At 51.2% G+C, this 15,144-nt stretch overlaps 1 long non-coding RNA gene across 2 annotated transcripts in view; it reads left to right on the plus strand.

The window, feature by feature from the left end:
• Positions 1-7,313: 7,313 nt before the first annotated feature.
• LOC134958367 (uncharacterized) overlaps positions 7,314-15,144 on the plus strand; it is a 93,615-nt gene continuing 85,784 nt past the window's right edge. The window contains exon 1 of one of the 2 annotated variants that reach the window (XR_010186992.1): positions 7,314-7,372. This is a non-coding gene — a long non-coding RNA (uncharacterized LOC134958367). Of the gene's footprint in view, positions 7,373-10,444; positions 10,539-15,144 lie in introns of those variants that run through there. The other variant, XR_010187004.1, reaches the window with a different exon arrangement.

The raw sequence follows: 15,144 nt of genomic DNA on the forward strand, positions 1-15,144 counted from the left end.
AACACTGACTAAAAAAGGCAGGTAGAATACTTAAGTGTCTTGTAAAGTCACAGCACTGACAACCAGGCGGCTTTACATAGGAGGATTTGCCCAAGCATTCCCAGGAACAGTGAGCTGAGGGATAATGGCGCCGCAGACACTGCCAGGGAGTGATGGAGAGGCAGATATGCAGCTCCAGGGCGGGAAAATTTGCGGGAAATGGCGCCCTGGGGCTGGGGGAGGGGCTCCAGGTCTAAGCCTTATCCCCTCTGCTGGCAAAACCACCGGGTACTGCGGGCTACTTGTAAAAAAGGTTTAGAGAAAACCTGACCTGCACCCATGCCCTGGTGATCTAGTGGGATCGCCTGTACTGCCACAGTGTCCACCGCCAGCGCGCGCGGCCCGCCTCCCACCGGCTGCGCCGGATCGCGATAAAGTGCGGGCCCTTTACCTCCTCCCGAAGTGCGGCCACACGATCCCGGAGAGCCCCAGCCGTGTGTGACTAACTTGGAAGAAAACCGGAGCCTCCTGCTGTAGGTACCCGGCAACCAGGGCACGGGAGTGTACATCGCCGCTGGGGGAGAGATGGAGCTGCAGCAGGCAATATCACTGACATCCAGCACAATCTGTGCCTCTGCTGCAGCCCTTGTAGTCTTCTTTTTTTCCTCAGAAAAAAGCTTTTTCTATAGCTGCTGTGAGCAGCTCTTCCTGTCACATGCTTGCACTGCAAGCACCAACTACAAACTGAGCTCCTGTGCACAGAGGCGGGGTGATATAGGAGGCGGCGCTATGCATCTTGGGAAGAAGGTCAAAGCTTTTGAGCCTGTTGATGCTTCGGATCAAGATCCTACTCTACACCCCTATGTCTATCCTTGTGGAGCCCAGTGTACCCTGCAGCAGAAAAGGGGACGCTGTCTGCCGTAATGTGTAAAAATAAGATTTTACTCACCGGTAAATCTATTTCTCGTAGTCCGTAGTGGATGCTGGGAACTCCGTAAGGACCATGGGGAATAGACGGGCTCCGCAGGAGACTGGGCACTCTAAAAGAAAGATTAGGTACTATCTGGTGTGCACTGGCTCCTCCCTCTATGCCCCTCCTCCAGACCTCAGTTAGGATACTGTGCCTGGAAGAGCTGACACAATAAGGAAGGATTTTGAATCCCGGGTAAGACTCATACCAGCCACACCAATCACACCGTATAACTCGTGATACTATACCCAGTTAACAGTATGAAATATAACTGAGCCTCTCAACAGATGGCTCAACAATAACCCTTTAGTTAGGCAATAACTATATACAAGTATTGCAGACAATCCGCACTTGGGATGGGCGCCCAGCATCCACTACGGACTACGAGAAATAGATTTACCGGTGAGTAAAATCTTATTTTCTCTGACGTCCTAGTGGATGCTGGGAACTCCGTAAGGACCATGGGGATTATACCAAAGCTCCCAAACGGGCGGGAGAGTGCGGATGACTCTGCAGCACCGAATGAGAGAACTCAAGGTCCTCCTCAGCCAGGGTATCAAATTTGTAGAATTTTTCAAACGTGTTTGCCCCTGACCAAGTTGCAGCTCGGCAAAGTTGTAAAGCCGAGACCCCTCTGGCAGCCGCCCAAGAAGAGCCCACTTTCCTCGTGGAATGGGCTTTTACTGATTTAGGATGCGGCAATCCAGCCGCAGAATGCAGCGAGCAATAGTCTGCTTAGAAGCAGGAGCACCTAGTTTGTTGGGTGCATACAGGATAAAAAGCGAGTCAGTTTTCCTGACTCCAGCCGTCCTGGAAACATAAATTTTCAAGGCCCTGACTACGTCCAGTAACTTGGAATCTTCCATGTCCCTAGTAGCCGCAGGCACTACAATAGGTTGGTTCAAGTGAAAAGCTGATACCACCTTAGGGAGAAACTGGGGACGAGTCCTCAATTCTGCCCTATCCATATGGAAAATCAGATAAGGGCTTTTACATGACAAAGCCGCCAATTCTGACACACGCCTGGCCGAAGCCAAGGCCAATAACAAGACCACTTGCCACGTGAGATATTTCAGATCCACAGTTTTAAGTGGCTCAAACCAATGTGATTTCAGGAAACTCAACACCACGTTGAGATCCCAAGGTGCCACAGGAGGCACAAAAGGGGGCTGAATATGTAGCACTCCCATTACAAATGTCTGAACTTCAGGCATTGAAGCCAGTTCTTTCTGGAAGAAAATCGACAGAGCCGAAATCTGGACCTTAATGGAACCCAATTTTAGGCCCATAGTCACTCCCGACTGTAGGAAGTGCAGAAAACGACCCAGCTGAAATTCCTCTGTAGGGACCTTCCTGGCCTCACACCACGCAACATATTTTCGCCAAATACGGTGATAATGGTTTGCGGTTACTTCTTTCCTGGCTTTTATCAGCGTAGGAATGACTTCCTCCGGAATGCCCTTTTCCTTTAGGATCCGGAATTCAACCGCCATGCCGTCAAACGCAGCCGCGGTAAGTCTTGGAACAGACAGGGCCCCTGCTGTAGCAGATCCTGTCTGAGCGGTAGAGGCCATGGGTCCTCTGATATCATTTCTTGAAGTTCTGGGTACCAAGCTCTTCTTGGCCAATCCGGAACCACGAGTATCGTTCTTACTCCTCGCCTTCTTATTATTCTCAGTACCTTTGGTATGAGAGGCAGAGGAGGGAACACATAAACAGACTGGTACACCCACGGTGTCACTAGAGCGTCCACAGCTATCGCCTGAGGGTCCCTTGACCTGGCGCAATATCTCTTTAGCTTTTTGTTGAGGCGGGACGCCATCATGTCCACCTGTGGCCTTTCCCAACGGTTTACCAACAGTTTGAAGACTTCTGGATGAAGTCCCCACTCTCCCGGGTGTAGGTCGTGTCTGCTGATGAAGTCTGCTTCCCAGTTGTCCACTCCCGGAATGAACACTGCTGACAGTGCTAAGACGTGATTTTCCGCCCATCGGAGAATCCTTGTGGCTTCTGCCATCGCCATCCTGCTTCTTGTGCCGCCCTGTCGTGATGTTGTCTGATTGGATCAGTACCGGCTGGTTTTGAAGCAGGGGCCTTGCCTGACTTAGGGCATTGTAAATGGCCCTCAGTTCCAGAATATTTATGTGTAGGGACGACTCCTGAACTGACCAAAGTCCCTGGAAATTTCTTCCCTGTGTGACTGCCCCCCAGCCTCTAAGGCTGGCATCCGTGGTCACCAGGACCCAGTCCTGTATGCCGAATCTGCGGCCCTCTAGAAGATGAGCACTCTGCAGCCACCACAGCAGAGACACCCTGGTCCTTGGAGACAGGGTTATCAGCCGATGCATCTGAAGATGCGATCCCGACCACTTGTCCAAGAGGTCCCACTGGAAGGTTCTTGCATGGAACCTGCCGAATGGAATTGCTTCGTATGAAGCTACCATTTTTCCGAGGACTCGTGTGCAGTGATGCACCGATACCTGTTTTGGTTTCAGGAGGTCTCTGACTAGAGATGACAGCTCCTTGGCTTTCTCCTGCGGGAGAAACACTTTTTTCTGTTCTGTGTCCAGAACCATCCCCAGGAACAGTAGGCGTGTGGAAGGAACCAGCTGTGACTTTGGAATGTTTAGAATCCATCCGTGCTGTTGTAGCACTTCCCGAGATAGTGCTACTCTGACCAACAACTGCTCCTTGGACCTCGCCTTTATAAGGAGATCGTCCAAGTACGGGATAATTAAAACTCCCTTTTTTCGAAGGAGTATCATCATTTCTGCCATTACCTTGGTAAACACCCTCGGTGCCGTGGACAGTCCAAACGGCAGTGTCTGGAATTGGTAATGGCAATTCTGTACCACAAATCTGAGGTACTCCTGGTGAGGATGGTAAATGGGGACATGCAGGTAAGCATCCTTGATGTCCAGTGATACCATGTAATCCCCCTCCTCCAGGCTTGCAATAACCGCCCTGAGCGATTCCATCTTGAACTTGAATTTTTTTATGTATGTGTTCAAGGATTTCAAATTTAAAATGGGTCTCACCGAACCGTCCGGTTTCGGTACCACAAACAGTGTGGAATAGTAACCCCGTCCTTGTTGAAGTAGGGGCACCTTGACTATCACCTGCTGGGAATACAGCTTGTGAATTGCCTCTAGCACAGCCTCCCTGCCCGAGGGAGTTGTCGGCAAGGCAGATTTGAGGAAATGGCGGGGGGGGAGACGCCTCGAATTCCAGCTTGTACCCCTGAGATACTACTTGAAGGATCCAGGGATCCACCTGTGAGCGAGCCCACTGATCGCTGAAATTTTTGAGGCGGCCCCCCACCGTACCTGGCTCCGCCTGCGGAGCCCCACCGTCATGCGGCGGACTTGGAAGAAGCGGGGGAGGACTTTTGTTCCTGGGAACCTGCTGTTTGTTGCAGCTTTTTTCCCCTACCTCTGCCTCTAGACAGAAAGGACCCGCCTTTTCCCCGCCTGTTTTTCTGGGGTCGAAAGGACTGTACCTGATAATACGGCGCTTTCTTAGGCTGTGAGGGGACATGGGGTAAAAATGCTGACTTCCCAGCTGTTGCTGCGGAAACTAGGTCTGAGAGACCATCCCCGAATAACTCCTCACCCTTATAAGGCAAAACTTCCATGTGCCTTTTCGAATCTGCATCCCCTGTCCACTGCCGAGTCCATAAGCCTCTCCTAGCAGAAATGGACAATGCACTTATTCTAGATGCCAGCCGGCAGATCTCCCTCTGTGCATCTCTCATGTATAAGACTGAGTCTTTTATATGCTCTACGGTTAGCAATATAGTGTCCCTGTCTAGGGTGTCAATATTTTCCGACAGGGAATCTGACCATGCAGCAGCAGCACTGCACATCCATGCTGAAGCAATAGCTGGTCTCAGTATAATGCCTGAGTGTGTATATACAGACTTCAGGATCGCCTCCTGCTTTCTATCAGCAGGCTCCTTTAGGGCGGCCGTATCCGGAGACGGTAGTGCCACCTTTTTTGACAAACGTGTGAGCGCTTTATCCACCCTAGGGGGTGTTTCCCAACGTGACCTATCCTCTGGCGAGAAAGGGAACGCCATTAGTAACTTTTTAGAAATTACCAATTTTTTATCGGGGAAAGCCCACGCTTCTTCACACACTTCATTTAATTCTTCAGATGGGGGAAAAACTATTGGTAGTTTTTTCTCCCCAAACATAATACCCTTTTTTGAGGTACCTGGGTTTATATCAGAAATGTGTAATACCTCTTTCATTGCCTCAATCATGCAACGAATGGCCCTAGTGGACATTAAATTAGACTCTTCGTCGTCGACACTGGTATCAGTATCCGTGTCGACATCTGTGTCTACCATCTGAGGTAGTGGGCGCTTTAGAGCCCCTGATGGCCTTTGAGTCGTCTGGGCAGGCACGAGCTGAGAAGCCGGCTGTCCCGCATTTGGCATGTCGTCAATTTTTTTATGTAAGGAGTCGACACTTGCACGTAATTCCTTCCATAAGTCCATCCACTCAGGTGTCTGCCCCGCAGGGGGTGACATCACATTTATAGGCATCTGCTCTGCCTCCACATAAGCCTCCTCATCAAACATGTCGACACAGTCGTACCGACACACCGCACACACACAGGGAATGCTCTTAACAGGAGACAGGACCCCACAAAAGCCCTTTGGGGAGACAGAGAGAGAGTATGCCAGCACACACCAGAGCGCTATATAATGCAGGGACTAACTGAATTATGTCCCCTTATAGCTGCTATAAGTTATACTGCGCTTAAATTTAGTGCCCCCCCCTCTCTTTTTTACCCTTTCTGTAGTGCAGACTGCAGGGGAGAGCCAGGGAGCTTCCTTCCAGCGGAGCTGTGAGGTAGAAATGGCGCCAGTGTGCTGAGGGAGATAGCTCCGCCCCTTTTTCAGCGGACTTTTCTCCCGCTTTTTTATGGATTCTGGCAGGGATAATTATCACATATATAGCCTCTGGGGCTATATATTGTGATTATTTTGCCAGCCAAGGTGTTTATATTGCTGCTCAGGGCGCCCCCCCCCCTCCCCCCAGCGCCCTGGACCCATCAGTGACCGGAGTGTGAGTTGTACAGAGGAGCAATGGCGCACAGCTGCAGTGCTGTGCGCTACCTTGGTGAAGACTGAAGTCTTCTGCCGCCGATTTTCCGGACCATCTTCATGCTTCTGGCTCTGTAAGGGGGACGGCAGCGCGGCTCCGGGAACGAACACCAAGGACGGGTCCTGCGGTCGATCCCTCTGGAGCTAATGGTGTCCAATAGCCTAAGAAGCCCAAGCTAGCTGCAAGCAGGTAGGTTCGCTTCTTCTCCCCTTAGTCCCTCGTTGCAGTGAGCCTGTTGCCAGCAGGTCTCACTGTAAAATAAAAAACCTAAAATATACTTTCTTTCTAGGAGCTCAGGAGAGCCCCTAGTGTGCATCCAGCTCGGCCGGGCACAGAACTCTAACTGAGGTCTGGAGGAGGGGCATAGAGGGAGGAGCCAGTGCACATCAGATAGTACCTAATCTTTCTTTTAGAGTGCCCAGTCTCCTGCGGAGCCCGTCTATTCCCCATGGTCCTTACGGAGTTCCCAGCATCCACTAGGACGTCAGAGAAAAGGGGGGCACTGTCTGCCGCAATGTGTAAAAAGGGGATGCTGTCTGCCGCAATGTGTAAAACGGGGGACTGGCTGCCGTTATGTGTAAAAAGTGGACTTTGCCTGCCACAATGTGTAAAAAGGGGGACTGTCTGCTGTAATGTGTAAAAAGGGGGACTGGCTGCCGAAATGTGTAAAAAGGGGGACTGGCTGCCATTATGTGTAAAAAGGGGACTCTGTCTGCCGTAATGTGTAAAAAGGGGACGCTGTCTGCCGTAATGTGTAAAAAGGGGACTGTCTGCTGTAATGTGTAAAAGGGGCTCTACCTGGTGTAGTAGCGCTACTGTGCAGCGTAATTTGAATAATGGAGACAACTGTGCACCGTAGTATGGATTGGTATTATTTTGTGGCCACGCCCCAATATATTTTCCGCACGCCTACGGCGCACACTGCCCCTTTCTTGCATGAAGGGAAGGGGCGGCGCCAATGCCGTTTCTTGCACACAGCACTAAAATGCCTAGTTACGGCACTGGCTGTGTGACTCAAGGAACTGGCAGCTTCTGTAACACGTCTCTCTACTTATACCTCTTGGTCCTTGGTGATTGGAGTCAGGTGATTCAGGGAGTCTCAGGCTGACACAGGATTGGATAGCTCATGGTAAGGTGATCAGACCCTGTCACAGATTGCTGAACATAGTGAAGAATCAAATGTTGCTCACAGCTGATTACTGATTCCTAAGTGGAATTCCTACTCAGGTGATTAATCAAAAGGTAAGCAACACAGATTTGCAGTCTTTATGCTGAGCTGAAGCAAATGCAAGTTACAGGATATGCTGAGGTAAGCCACAGAATATGAGAAATACAGTCAGGATCATGACACAGTTGATTAGCCAGCTGTCGTTTTGCAGTAGGGCAATGGTCAGCTGAAGATGGCAACAAAGGACCTCCAGAGAGTGTGCAAGCAGCAGGTCATCTATGTATGAAAGTATTCTGATCCCCTGACGACGCAGCTGTGCTGCCATAACAGCCATCATTTTGGTAAAGTCCCCAGGAGCAGTAGAAAGACCAAAGGGCAGTGCCCGAAATTGGAAATGTTGCTGTAGGACAGCAAAACATAAGAACCGCATGTAAGCATCCTGAATGTTCATGGACACCATAAAGTCCCCATGCTCCATAGCTTGGACACTAGAGCAGATGGTTTAGATATGAAAACTGGGTACCTTGATAAACCTGTTGAGGGATTTGAGATTGAGGACAGGTCGATAAGATCCATTGGGTTTCTGAATCAGTAACAGGGTAGAGTAAAAACCTGTCCACCTGTCCAGCATTGTGATAAAGGGACTGGGATTACTACCCCTGTTTGCATTAGGGACTGAATGACCTTCTGTAAGGCCAAGGCCTTGCTTGGGTCTAATGGGGGGGCCTGTGCAAAAGAATTGCTGAAAGGGCACTTCTGGAATGAGACAGCATACCCGTGAAAGACCACTTCTTGCACCCAGGTGTTTGTGGCGGTCTGACGCCAGAGTTGTGCGAACTGATGAAGTCGGCCTCCCACACTGGGATCCCCCAGGAGGAGACCCGTCCCGTCAGGCTGAGGGTTTGTCTTCAGGCTTGGTAATTGGATGTCTGGTAGCCCAGACCTGCTTGGCCCTGGGCTTGGCAGTTTTTGAAAAAGCCAACTGCAAAGGGAAATACTGTCCTTTAGCTGTGCCTTGGGGGTAGAAGGACTAAAAGCTAGACCTCAGGGTAGCTGCTAAGGGCAGGAAAGCAGTTTTGATAGCTGCCAGAGTAACCATAATTTTGTCCAATTCTGCATCAAATAGGATAGGCAGCAATCCCAGGGCCGTCTTGGAATCCGTGTCAGCTTTCCTTGAGCATAACCAGAGGATGCGGTGGGCTACTAGCAAAGTAGCAGACCCCATGGAGGCCAGGAGACCAGTATTCAGAACTGATTCACCTAGGTAGGACTGGAGGCTGCGTCTCCGATATGTGTGATGTGGGACATATGTTCTCGGGAAACGCCAGAGGGAAGGCCTTCCTCAAGAGCCTCTGCCCAGCTCTCAATGGCTTTAGCCACCCACGTAGCAGCTATAGCTGACCCAGTAATAGCTCCTTTAAGGGAATAGACAGATTTAAGGCTTCAATTCTCCAATCTGTAGTATCCTTTGAGAAGAATTTGTAGGGATAGGTAAAGTAGAGGTTTTAACCAGACGTGCCCCATTGGAATCCATAGCTGGGGGAACCTCCCACTTCACAATCAGCCGCTTGAATAGGGTAAAAGAAAGCCAGGCACTTAGGTAGCTGTAACTTTTTACCAGGTTTATTCCACTCCGCTCACAGGAGTTCAGTAAGTTGCTCAGACTGAGTACATTCAGCCTTAACTACCTTCTGGCATTCAAAAAGTGGTGCTTTTGGTTTAGGAGCAGCTCCTCCTCTTGTATTTGAAGAGTGGATTTGACAGACCTTACTAGCGCAGATATATCTAAAGTAGACTGTTGCTTCTCCTCCCCTGAGGTGGACTCAGTGAGAGAGACAACTGCCTCCTCTGCCTCTCCAGATGACACCTCAGAATCTCAACGCTGCATAGATTGTGAGGATGGCACAGTACGCTTAGTGGCTTTAGTGAGCAAGGGCCTTTCACCCTGTAACATCTGTTGAAAAGCAGTAGAGGTAGAGAGCACATCCACCCAGGGAGGGGACATAGCTGTAACTGGTATAGTAGGATGTACCTGCTGTGGGAATGCCATAGGGGGAACCACCGCTGGGACTGCTAAGTTGTTCGCTATCTGTGCTAGAATCTGTTAGAAGGAAGCCCAGGGTGTAACCTGCACAGGAGCTGGAGAAGCTGGCTGTTTAGGCGGGATATAGTAAGATACACACAACCCATCCTGTACAATGTCCTGAGGGGATAATCCTGCCGAACAGGACTTGCATGAGACCAGCATAGGAGGAGCAACAGCCTGCCTATTACCCCTGCCTTTGCTAGACATAGCTTAAGGAACAGTATAACACACAATATGGCACTAGGCAGCATGCAACAAATATAGTACTGTGACCTTCACAAATACTGGTAGATGTTAAGTACAGTGAACTCGTATACACCTGTATCTTACGGTTATAGGAAAGAAAGGAAAAGGTACAAGCTGACAGTAAAAAATCAGATAGCAGAGCTAGCACAAGTCACAGACAATGCAGAATACAATATATATACATATATATAACTGCAATGGGCACTAAATCAACTAGAGACTGCAGTGGCTGGTAGGAATTGGCACTGTATAACCTGGCTCCTAGGAGATGTATACAGGGAGACTGGACCCAGCGTTCCCAGAGACATGCAGCTTCAGCCCTTGTACTGATAACATGACCGCTGTGCATCTCTGAGTGGAAGGAGGGTGGAGGAGGAACAGTTCAGAGGTGGGAAACCGCTGTGGAATTGAGAGCTTAGGGTCGAGCTGCCCTCCCCTATGCTGACATTGACCCCCAGAAGCCACTGGGCTCAGTAAAGCTAGCATCAGTATATAAATGCCCTGGTGGACTAGTGGAGACTCGGATAAACGGATGTCCACATCAGCGCCTCCAGTCCATCACTAAGGCCGGAGGTAAGACTGCGCCTATGATACGGGTTCATTCAAGCGGGGACCTGCCTTGAAGGCCTAGGGCCCGATGAACCCTGGGGGGCCCGCCTTCGGACTTTTTATTCTGTAGTAATTATTCTCTCCTAGCTTACTATCTGAAGTCATGCGGTTCTCCCGATTTTGGGAGAACCACAATAGGGAAGAGCCGGGTTCCTGCTCTATCAGCTCAGCAGCAGCAGAGAGTATTTTGCTGACAGTGAGGGGCAGAGGAGCGTGTGCTGAGCCCAGATTGGTGGAGCCCAGCACATGCTCATCTGACCCGAGCAGGGGGCGGGGCTACAGCGGCATGTTCAGCTCTTCTCCTGTGCCCTGGCTGGCAGCGTGGAAGATGTCGAGGGAGCAGCTGCTGTAGGCTAAAACATCAAGGTGAGGGGCACCTCTGGCTGTGTTTGTGTGTGACTCTGAGCGCATGTGTCTCCATGTCCCTCTCCCCCTATCAGTGTGTGTCTCCATGCACCCCCTCCCCCCCATCAGTAATGTGTGTGTGTCTCCATTTCCCCCTCTCCCCCACCAGTGTGTCTCCATGCCCCCACCATCAGTGTGTGTCTCCTTTCCCCCTCCCACCACTAGCAGTGTGTCTCCACGCCCCCCTCCCCTCACCAGTGTGTGTGAGTTTCTCCATGCCCCCTCTCCCCACCAGTGTGTATGTCTCCATGTCCCCTTGCCCCCACCAACAGTGTATGTGTCTCCATGTGCTCACAGTCCCAGTCATCAATGTGTATGTCTCCATGTCCCCCCCCAGTCAGTAATGTGTTATGTCTCCATGCCCCCCCCCCAACAGTATGTATGACTCATTGTCCCCCTCCCCCATCCCCAGTTACCAGTGTGTACGTCTCCATGTCTTCGTCCCTTCCAGTCAGTGTACGTATCCATGTCCCCTCTTCCCATTCCCAGTGTGTATGTCTCCATGTTCCTTCTCCCCATCCCCAGTCACCAGTGTGTACATATCCATGTCCCCTCTCCCAGGCCTAGTCACCAGTGTGTACGTCTCCATGTCCCCTCTCCCCAGCCCCAGTCACCAGTGTGCACGTCTCCATGTCCCCAGTCACCAGTATGTATATCTCCATATCCCCCAGTCACCAGTGTGCACTTCTCCATGTCCCCGAAGTCACCAGTGTGTATGTCTCCATGTCCGCCTGTCCCCCCATCACCAGTGTGTACTTCTCCATGTCCCTCAGTCACCAGTGTGTACGTCTCCATGTCCCCCCCTTCCCCCAGTCACCAGTGTGTACGTCTCCATGTCCCCCAGTCACCAGTGTGTACGTCTCCATGTCCCCCCATCACCAGTGTGTACGTCTCCATGTCCCTCAGTCACCAGTGTGTACGTCTCCATGTCCCCCCTTCCCCCAGTCACCAGTGTGTATGTCTCCATGTCCCCCCTTCCTCCAGTCACCAGTGTGTACGTCTCCATGTCCCCCAGTCACCAGTGTGTACGTCTCCATGTCCCCCAGTCCAGTCAACAGTGTGTACGTCTCCGTGTCCCCCAGTCACCAGTGTGCACGTCTCCATGTCCCCCAGTCACCAGTGTGTACGTCTCCATGTCTCCCAGTCAACAGTGTGTACGTCTCCATGTCCCCCAGTCACCAGTGTGTACGTCTCCATGTCCCCCCTTACCCCAGTCACCAGTGTGTACGTCTCCATGTTCCCCAGTCACCAGTGTGTACGTCTCCATGTCCCCCAGTCACCAGTGTGCACGTCTCCATGTCCCCCAGTCACCAGTGTGCACGTCTCCATGTCCCCCAGTCACCAGTGTGTACGTCTCCATGTCCCCCCTTACCCCAGTCACCAGTGTGTACCTCTCCATGTTCCCCAGTCACCAGTGTGTACGTCTCCATGTCCCCCCTTCCCCCAGTCACCATTGTGTATGTCGATTTGTAGATTTTTATTGTTTTCATATTTTCTTATATGGGTTTGGTCCAGACCAGTAGTTGCCTAGGGCCCCAGAAGGTGTAAATCTGGCTCTGCAGCCTAGCACTGTCTGCTCAAGCAAAATAAAATTAAAATAAAACATAAAACTTAAAAGCAGTCCCACAGTTAAAGGTGCATCTGGCTCCTGCCAGTACCAATATGAAACGGAATAGCCTGGGCTGTGGGCAGGCTATAGGCGGGGGGGGGGGGGGGGGGGTAGGGGGGGGGGGGTGACCAAAGCATTACCTGTTTGGTGCCCAGTCTTATCCAACCAACTACACCCCATTGTCTCCCCTGTGGAGCCCTATGGACCCTGAAGAAGAAAAAATATGTTTTGCTTATTACCTCTGTGTAATGCGCTATGTTAATTATAGCCCTTTTACACTGCTGCAATAGCCCAGATTATTGCCGGGTTGACACCGGTCGCGACTCAGTGTAAAAGGGTTCACGAGAAATAACGCGTGTCCTGTGACCTGGGGATCCAACCCAGGTAGCAAGCAGGGTTGGACAGGGGAAGGACAGAGGTAATTGGGCAGTGTAAACATGTGACTCGGGTCATCCGACCTGGCTCCCACTACAAGCCTATGGGGAGATGGCTCACTGACAGTTGGAGATGATGTCATCTCCAAGCGCCGGCAGAAGGAAGCCCCGCCAATAACCCGGATCCAGTCTGCGATGTAAACTAAGCGGGGCTTCAAGCTATGGTTGGTTCTATATTGGAGTGGGAGAAGGGACCTTCTGACGTACCTAGGGGAGGAGACCCGTCACCAGGGGGAGGAGCTGCGGCCGAACAAGGTACCCAAAAAGTACCCTCACGGGCTCGCTTCGCTCGCCACGCTTCGGGCACGGTGGCTCGCTTCGCTCGCGACCTAATTACTAAAGATAATAGTTGGTGGTGTGGATACTAGACCAACTGTACCGCTGGCATAGCTCCTCCCCCTTGTGTCATGGCTCCTCCCCCTGACGGAAAAGGTCCCTAAGGCCACTTGGATCTAGCCTCAACCTTCAAGCTATTGTGACAAGGCTGGCAATGCCAGGTTGGTAATGTAAAAGGGTATGAGTGGGGGCTGCATAAAATATTTTAACGATCAGTTATGCTTTCAAATCATGTAATGACAGTATAGTATAGCATATCATGATGAAGCTACCAAAAAATAACTTTGGAGCATGTGGTTAATAATAGCCTTCACCCATTTGGCTTCTGGGTTTAGGCAATTCATATCGCCGTTCTTGAAAGTCACACTGCAAGAGAGAGAAAAAAATGGCAAATGTCAGTCCCATTTTGTAGTTATTATTTCTGCACAACTTGTCCACATCCAGGGCCGGTTTTAGACCTTGTGGCGCCCAGGGCAAAAGTTTCCTGTGGCGCTCCCCCAGGTAAAAGAGGCGCGCCCAAAACTTGGGGCATGGCATCTTCATAGGGAAGGGACATGGCCACAGTTATCCCCCTGTCGTTGCACCTCCTGAAGCTGTGCCCCCTGTATCAGTGTCCCCTAGCTGTGCCTCCAGTAGATTTGCCCCCCCAGTAGCTGTGCCCCCCAGTTGCTGTGCCCACAGCAGCTGTGCCCCCTAGCTGTGCCCCCAGTAGATTTGCCCCCAGTAGCTTTGCAACCTGTAGCAGTGCCCCCAGTAGTTGTGACCCCTGTAGTTGTGCCCCCAGTAGCTGAGCCCCTTGTAGCTGTGCCCCCCGTTGATTTGCCCCCTGTAGCAGTGCCCCCAGTAGTTGTGACCCCTGTAGTTGTGCCCCCAGTAGCTGAGCCCCTTGTAGCTGTGCCCCCCGTTGATTTGCCCCCTGTAGCAGTGCCCCCAGTAGTTGTGACCCCTGTAGTAGCGCTGCTTGCAAGCACCCAAAAAAACCCAAATCCCTAATACTTACCAGCCCCGCTCCTGCTTCCGGACCGCTGCTGCGCTGCCCTCCGTCTCTGGCCGCCGGCTCCTCTCTATGGGAGAGATGTCATGACGTCTCTCCCATAGCAGCGCTGAACAAACACTATAGGTCAGTTATGACCTCTAGTGTCTGTTACTGGAGCTGGCTGCAGCGGGCGCGCACACAGCCCATGGTGCCTGCTGCAGCTGGAGAGGGCGGGGATCAAGAGTAGCGGCTCTTGCCACGGCGGCGGAGGTACCCTCGGGGCAGCGGCGCCCCGGGCAAAAAGCCTGCTTGCCCGTGGCAAGAACCGCTACTGTCCACATTACATTTCAACGTTTTTTGGGAGTGGTAGAATTTTTCAATCCTAGAAGTAAACTCTTTAAATGAGAATTCTGTCTAAAAGTTATGTTTTTTCCAATAATCCCACGTGCTTGTAGACCCAGTACCACAGCATTGTACAGTATATATGCTTCACTATAAAGTGCACAAAACCAAGGGGCACAAGTGACAAAATAAAGGACTGTTAAAAGCATTAGGAAGGGTTAGTATCTGCTGAACCACACTAGTCCTTGTAATACAGATGGAGTCCTGCTCATCTATCCCTTTAATAGGATTAATTGAACCAGTGCTGTCAGACTTACTCCTCTGCTGTAATGACTTAGGGCCTAATTCAGATCTGTTCGCTCGCTAGCGTTTTTCCCTGCGCAGCGATCAGGTAACTACTGCAGCCTAGCACTGTCTGCTCAAGCAAAATAAAATTAAAATAAAACATAAAACTTAAAAGCAGTCCCACAGTTAAAGGTGCATCTGGCTCCTGCCAGTACCAATATGAAACGGAATAGCCTGGGCTGTGGGCAGGCTATAGGCGGGGGGGGGGGGGGGGTAGGGGGGGGGGGGTGACCAAAGCATTACCTGTTTGGTGCCCAGTCTTATCCAACCAACTACACCCCATTGTCTCCCCTGTGGAGCCCTATGGACCCTGAAGAAGAAAAAATATGTTTTGCTTATTACCTCTGTGTAATGCGCTATGTTAATTATAGCCCTTTTACACTGCTGCAATAGCCCAGATTATTGCCGGGTTGACACCGGTCGCGACTCAGTGTAAAAGGGTTCACGAGAAATAACGCGTGTCCTGTGACCTGGGGATCCAACCCAGGTAGCAAGCAGGGTTGGACAGGGGAAGGACAGAGGTAA

The sequence above is a fragment of the Pseudophryne corroboree genome, chromosome 1 (genome assembly GCF_028390025.1).
Source record: "Pseudophryne corroboree isolate aPseCor3 chromosome 1, aPseCor3.hap2, whole genome shotgun sequence".
Classification (NCBI taxonomy): domain Eukaryota; kingdom Metazoa; phylum Chordata; class Amphibia; order Anura; family Myobatrachidae; genus Pseudophryne; species Pseudophryne corroboree.